Genomic DNA, 7,500 nt, shown 5'->3' with positions numbered 1-7,500 from the left:
GGAAAAATAAAGTAATGACTGTGTAAAATAATAATAATACTTACTTACTTACAAATGGCTTTTAAGAAACCCGAAGGTTCATTGCCGCCCTCACATAAGCCCGCCAGCGGTCCCTATCCTGTGCAAGATTAATCCATTCTCTATCATCATACCCCACCTCCCTCAAATCCATTTTAATATTATCCTCCCATCCACGTCTCGGCCTCCCTAAAGGTCTTTTTCCCTCCGGTCTCCCAACTAACACTCTATATGCATTTCTGGATTCGCCCATACGTGCTACATGCCCTACCCATCTCAAACGTCTGGATTTAATGTTCCTAATTATGTCAGGTGAAGAATACAATGCGTGCAGTTCTGTGTTGTGTAACTTTCTCCATTCTCCTGTAACTTCATCCCGCTTAGCCCCGAATATTTTCCTTAGCACCTTATTCTCAAACACCCTGAACCTATGTTCCTCTCTCAGAATAATAATAATAATAATAATAATAATAATAATAATAATAATAATAATAATAATAGTAATAATAATAAATAAAAATCGACAGCGACATGCGAAAGCCAATAGTTCGATTTGGAAAATGCCTAAATATGTGTGGGGAAAGGAGCTGTAGGTCCATGATCTATCTCTTTAGGCTCATCCCGACATTTGTCTTAGCGCCTAGGAAAACCACGGTAAACTAAAGGTAGGATGAATTGCCTTAATTTAGGAAAGCAATGAATTAGCTCTGAGATTATCAATAAAATAATTGGCATTATCGACCCTGACGTTGTGAACTGTCCGTGTTCTATTATCAGTGATATGTCACCGCTAGACAGGATGTTGGAATGATTCTGGCATAAGATAGGGTGGAGGTGGGTTCTGATCCTGAGGCTCGACCAGATAGCAGATGCTTTCCTCTTAATGCTGTACCACCACTAGGCCTACCACCGACACCGTTAGCTACTTGGACGTTCGCAGGGATATATATTTTGTAATTTATTCAGTACTCCGCAACGGGTGAGACTCATATTTAGGGTTATACAAGACAGATGCGTATGTTGCACAGCGTAACTTAACAAATCATGAAACTGCAGTCTGTGAAAAACGTACACTATGACTAGAATTAAAGACAGAAAATTAAAAATAGTAAGATAACATTAAACTTTTAAGGATAAAGAAGAGAAAGTTTGAACTCATAAAATAAATAAAGCAACTGAAAAAAAAAAAAAAAAAAAAAAAAAAAAATCTTCTCAAAAACGTTTATTTTTTTATTTTTTTTTTACATTTCATAAAACACAGGGAAATTGGTGAGGTGCAGTTGTCCTTTGCTCTTCTTTTATTTCTTTATATTTGTGGTTTTTATTTGGAACACATGTTAGTGGCATCACAGAACATTCTTCATTTCCACTTTCATGATGTTGATAAATATTATTTAAATCTGCGCATCCCAGTTTTTCTATAATGTGTTATAGTCTCTTCATTATTATTATTATTATTATTATTATTATTATTATTATTATTATTATTATTATTATTATTATTATTATTATTTAAGTTTGCAAGTAAATCCCGAAAAGGCAAAGTATATGATTATGTCTCGTGACGAGAATATTGTATGAAATGGAAATATAAAAACTGGAAATTTATCCTTTGAAGAGGTGGAAAAATTCAAATACCTGCGAGCAACAGTAACAAATGCAGACTATATGATACTCGGGAGGAAATTAAACACAGAATAAATATGGGAAATGCCTGTTATTATTCGTTTCACAAGCTTTTATCAACCAGTTTTCTGTCAAAAAAATCTGAAGGTTAGAATTTATAAAACAGTTATACTACCAGTTGTTCTTTATGGTTGTGAAACTTGGACTCTCACTTTGAGAGAGGAACATAGGTTAAGAGTGTTTGAGAATAAGGTGCTTAGGAAAATATTTGGGGTTAAGAGGGATGAAGTTATAGGAGAATGGAGAAAGTTACACAACTCAGAACTGCACGCATTGTATTCTTCACCTGACATAGTTAGGAACATTAAATCCAGACGTTTGCGATGGGCAGGGCATGTAGCACGTATAGGCGAATCCAGAAATGCATAAGTATAGAGTGTTAGTTGGGAGGCGGAGGGAAAAAGACCTTTAGGGAAGGCCGAGACGTGGATGGGAAGACAATATTAAAATGGATTTGAGGGAGATGGGATATGATGATAGAGAATGGATTAATCTTGCTCAGGATAGGGACCAATGGCGAGCTTATGTGAGGGCGGCAATGAACCTTCGGGTTCCTTAAAAGCCAATAAGTAAGTAAGTAAGTAAGTAAGTATTACGCTTCTCGACACCAACACCGTCATCATCGCCACTTCATTGCTAGTAGTTGGTTTTGTCAAAGGAAATATTTGAGTCCTATTCTGAAACTTTGACCGTCTAGTATTAAGTTGTCTTCAAAGAAGTGGAATTTAAGATGATTAAATTGAAGGATTGTGGTGTTGCAGAGTCAACTGCTAGTCTGTGGATGAAATTGGCTCGTGATCTAGACAGGGGAATCACATTTGCAGCCTGTTTGAAGCATTTGCTGACAGGATTATAAAATGATTGGAGCGATCTGGTAACCTGTTTGGGTGATTGAAGAGTGGGCGATTGTGTCTTCCCCGGCCCTGCGGGGCGCCGCTTGCGGAACCAGATTCGGATCCCAGATATTCTTGAGAACGGCGCCAGCTTTGCTATAGCTTTATTCAGGGGTATCGAAATCTTTTCTGAAATTAAATAGACGTGTATTGCGAAAATAATATTATAATATCACTTCTATGAATAACGCTTAAGACTGAAATACAGTAGTACATAAGGAAGACATTTGTACGATATTTATGTTTGTAAATAATTAAAAATTATATATGACTTAATGTTTCGTACACTGTATACGGGATATTCCATATAAAATCGATCAGTAAAAATCCTCGCATTTTTTATACTCTAATTTTTCCCTACTTGTACAAGCTGCTGAGGACAGTGCATTTTCAAAAATATACTATCGAAAGTCAAACGGTTTTCGTATTATTGAAACAAGCCTTTTTCAGCGCTCAGAACTCTGGAACCATTTACTGCAGAACATTGAACGAGAGCTTATTTTGAAGCTGACATTTGGTAGGTTATGTTAAGAAGTAATCCTTATTTTTATTGTACACAGAGAGACAGATAATCTGATTTTACTTGCTTTTAGGCTTTTTTGCCATTTGTAAAAATGTAAAATAAATATTGAGAAAAAAACCTTGCATTATTAAGAGGGATTTGGCATTGTTTGGTTAGTGGTACGTCAATAAGTTTCGAGGGTATTAAATAGATTATTTTCACACGCCTAGACTTGAACGGCGCAGTACCGCACGCACTGGCCGAGAGCTGAAGATAAGCAAGCGCTGGGCGTCAATTTACTCCTGTGTTCATGAAAACCTGTGATAAAGCTAGCACAGCCATGACTGCTAGACGACACATCACGTGTTTGTCTCCTGGCCTTGCTTGTCTCGGCTAGCTCCCGCCTCACAGTCAGCTGGTTACTTCACGCGCGTACTATTTATTTTCTTTATTTGATATTTTCAATACTTTCTTATCAACATACCATCAGTAAAAAATATGTGTTTATTTGTACTTTCAATGCGGGATCTAACTATATATTTTAAAAATATTTTTTCCTCGGCTTAATGAAGAAAAATCTAAATTTCTCCATTTACATAAAAAGTAAGAAAATCTGTTTATATGTCAATATAAACTTTAGTTTCTCAGTATCAAAATAAACCATGATTTTCATCATTGGGTGAAAGGGTTTCGGAGCCACAACAGTTTAGAGTTATAAATTTTATGAAAATACGATAAATTTAAATATTTTAAATTTAAACACTATGAAGTTCTGATGCCTCGAACTTTGCACAAAGCATTGTATCACAGTTTTCTAAGTACAAAAAAGTTGCATTGTATTTAGATATTGTAAGGTCAATTTTCTATATATTTCTGTCGATTTGAGATGGAATAGCTCATACGTAGACTATTTTCTGTTTTTCGTTGAACTCAAAATTCCAAATAGCGGAACTTTCTATATAAATTTAGTAACAGCTCCCATTCCTTCATACCTGTGAAATAAATTTTGTAAATAAAAAGGGAAAAGGAACTAGTCCTTTAAAATCAGATTCTGAGTCTGTTACCCGCCAAGTGACCAGCAGTACTGTGAAAACTAACCGTAATTGGGGTAGTTGTAAAACAGTACGTGTTTTGAACAGGCTATCGACCATGCGTACAAACTTTATCTGCATTCAAAAATAAATGACGATGTACAGTATCTAATTCTGCTAATACTCGTACTAACAGAACTTTTTTCTAATGTCCAAAAATACTTATTTATTATTACAATGACAATTATTGCAATCAGGAAACTACAAAAATACACATTGTATATAATAGAAACAAAAATACGTTAAAGAACTCTTATATACATAAAACAAGAAAGAATATGTCAAATATTTAAACACAACAGAAATATAAATTAAAAAATTTATCCACGTTTGAGTAAACGGTCGTGGTCCGGAGTTCAAAACCTCTCTGTAGATAAGCAGAAAGGAGAAGAAGTCAAAATGTACAATTAACGGTAACTAATACAATAGCACATATTACAAAAACAAGAGCCTATGTGACAAAATTCCTGCAGCAACATTGAAGCTAGTATATGGAGCTGTGGTCAGATCATCTGTGTTGAAAGGGGCGGAAATTTGAGGTTGGGAAAATGCGGGAAAATTAAATAAGATACAAACGAACTTCCTGAAAAGAATACTTGGAAATGGCAGAAGCACAGCTGATTGAGGGGTGCTAAAGGAGTTTGGGCTTCAAAACGAAGTAATTCATATGAAAGTTAGGGTGATAAAATACTGGTTAAAAATTATATTTGGGGATCAGTCGATTTGCTACAAAGTTCAACAAAGAGAGGGTTGGGAAAAAGGGTGGGTTATAATAATAATAATAATAATAATAATAATAATAATAATAATAATAATAATAATAATGATGATTTATTTTAGCTGGCAGAGTTAAGGCCGTAAGGCCTTCTCTTCCACACAACCAGCAAAAAGTGTATATACATATGCATGAACTTACAAAGATTTCAACAATTTGATTTAGATGAGAGTTACATGTATACAAGAGTTATTTACGAATTAAACAACAAAATACTATGAACTATTAATTAAACACTGAAATAAACTGTGTAGCAGAATTAAACTAAAATACATAGAATGTTAATATATTTCAAATTATATTAGATAATAGAAAGAGATTATTATGAGACAATTTTGAAAATGCAGCACAATCAGGATGATGTCTAAAGAAAAAAAGCAACAGTGTAGTCTGTAATATTTTAAATCAGTATGATTGGAGTGAAATGCTAATAAGGTTATCTTTTAAGCTGTTCTTAAAGGTGTTTGTTGTCTTGCAGCCCCTAATACTTTGTGACAAGGAATTCCATTGACGCGAGGTGGATATTGTAAAAGATGAGGAATAACAAGATGTTCTATGAAGAGATATATTTAGCGTGCCACAGATAAGTGATCTGGTATTTACGTCGTGGTTAGAGTATAGATAAGAAAAACGAGACGAAAGGTAATTTGGTGTTGAGGTGTGCAGAATTCGAAAGAGTAAAGACAAAGAGTGTAAAGTTCTGCGTTCTTTAAGTCGGAGCCACGAGAGACTTGTGAAGGACGGTGATATGTGATCATATCGTCGGATGTTGCACACGTATCTGATGCACATATTCTGAGCTCGCTGTAACTTGACTGACAGTTCAGAACTTAGGTCACTTAACAAAACGTCACAATAATCGAAGTGCGGCATTACTAGGGTTTGTACTAGGGTAAGTTTTAGTTGCTGGGGCAAGAAGTTTCTCAAGCGACTCAAAGAGTGAAAGGAGGAACAGATTTTTTTTATCGTTTCTTTAACTTGAAAATTCCAACTTAGATTATTATCAAAAAAGAAACTGCAGAGAGGGCTGCATGATATAGGAATGGGATGGGTGTGGGAGAAAGGAGAGAATAACAGGAGGAATGTATGGCGTAATGTGAAGAGGCGTTTAATTGATATCGAGAGGCAAGAGATTGAGCTCCAATGTTCGGAAAAGTCCTCACTACATCTACAATCAGAGCTCATGCTTAACTGGGGGAGGTGTGACTACATAAACTCTTGTAACAAAGACAGCAGAGCAGATTTAGCGTGGCTAAGATTGGGGACATGGTAGGGTAATGAAATGGTCAAGGAAGAAAGACAGCGCCTTTGTCCCCTTTGCAGAGAAAAGGACCCCTACAGACATATTTTATTACAGTGTGTCGAATTGGAACAAGTACGGAGAAAATATCGATGCTAAGTCAGAATAGGAGTTCGCTTGCATGTCTTGACCTCATGGGGAATAGAGAATACGAACAAAAGACTGGATTGTTCCTCTTGAAGGCGAGAAAGATTAGAACTTCAGCTGTTGAAGTTTGTGATACGAACTGACGAAGGGATAATGGTAGCTACCCAATTATACACTTTTATGTCTGTGTTGGGTTAGGATATATTATATAATGTGTTTTGTTGTGTCATTTTCATTTTAATATTTGTGTTCTTTTAGAGAGTAGTTGGATATAATCATACGTGAGGGGAGTGAAACCTACAAAGTAGGACTTGTTTTAGGTACAAAGCACGTACGGTCAGAAGACCCGTGCACTGGATTTTAGAGAAAATTACGATAATATAACATCTGTATGTATAATATTACTCAATAAATCCATTTATCTATCTAAAAAAAAACAATCACAATTGAAAACTTTATAATCGATATTCACAAGTATACAAAACTAATATTTAGCAATTAATTATCTAACCTTATATTAAGTTCCCTTAATAATTTCTTTAATTTTCAGTTTAAATTTAATCGTACTTACGTTTCCTAAAACGGGGTACTGAGAATTAATGTGTTGTATAGTTTTATTCCATAGCTGAAGCCATGTTTCCTACCAACAGCATAATTGATTAGGAACATCGTCTGCTTTCATAATTCCAAATGATTTTCCTTGTTAACTTCGTCGAACGCATTTTTGATAATTATGATCAGTCTATTTTGCAGTTATTTGATGCCTGTGTTGATCCAATCGCAATACCAACAGGAAAAGTCAACTGATTTTTACCCACTGCGCTCAGTCTTAAGACGATCAAGGACAAGTCCTTCCTCTATGTTATATTTTTCCTAGAATCTAGATTCCTTCATACCTGTGTACATGTATGTCTCTTCATCTTTCACGCCTGCAATTTTTCCATCATCTTGTAGTTTTAGTTAAACTCCTGCGGTTCAAGCTCTAATTTATAAATTATCTCCAAACAGCAGTCATGATTTTTTACTATTCTTATGATGTACTTACTTACTGGCTTCTAAGGAACCCGGAGGTTCATTGCCGCCCTCACATAAGCCCGTCATTGGTCCCTATTCTGAGCAAGATTAATCCATTCTCTACCATCATACCC

This window comes from Periplaneta americana, chromosome 16, assembly GCF_040183065.1.
Source record: "Periplaneta americana isolate PAMFEO1 chromosome 16, P.americana_PAMFEO1_priV1, whole genome shotgun sequence".
Lineage (NCBI taxonomy): Eukaryota > Metazoa > Arthropoda > Insecta > Blattodea > Blattidae > Periplaneta > Periplaneta americana.
This window is presented reverse-complemented; position numbering follows the sequence as displayed.